Genomic DNA, 505 nt, shown 5'->3' on the forward strand with positions numbered 1-505 from the left:
CCTGCTGCTCGGTTTGTTTACAACCCGCCTGAAGGCACATTGGCTGGACTCGTTAATCACACCAGGGACAAACTCATTTTATTTTTTTCAGCAGTTTACACTGCTGAATAATTGCAGCTAAAATGCAAAAACTGTAGTGATCCTCATTTCAACACATTCAAAATGCACAGGAGATGATGCTCAAAATTCATTTTATATATTTTAGTTAGACAGCAACTTTAGCCTATATAAACGACCAAAGCAGAATGATCCAAAAAAAAAATATTATAATGATGTGTGGTTAAAAAAAAAAAGCATCTATATTCGTCAACAACTTAGCAACTATTTTTCTTATTGTTCCACACTTATGAATTGTAAATGTTAAGAAATTAATATTTCATAAAAAAGCATTCGGAAGCGGGACATATCACATTTAAAATCCCCTCCATGTCTGTCCCGCGTTATGTGACTTGTATGTATCGATGAGTCTCAATAAAGCTTTAGCGTTTTGAAGCAACATGGCGGC

At 35.0% G+C, this 505-nt stretch overlaps 1 protein-coding gene across 1 annotated transcript in view; it reads right to left on the minus strand.

The window, feature by feature from the left end:
* Window positions 1-505, minus strand: part of ostm1 (osteoclastogenesis associated transmembrane protein 1) — a 181,554-nt gene that overhangs the window by 43,920 nt on the left and 137,129 nt on the right. The gene's annotated exons all lie outside the window — the stretch shown is intronic.

The sequence above is a fragment of the Trachurus trachurus genome, assembly GCF_905171665.1.
Source record: "Trachurus trachurus genome assembly, chromosome: 24".
Taxonomy (NCBI): domain Eukaryota; kingdom Metazoa; phylum Chordata; class Actinopteri; order Carangiformes; family Carangidae; genus Trachurus; species Trachurus trachurus.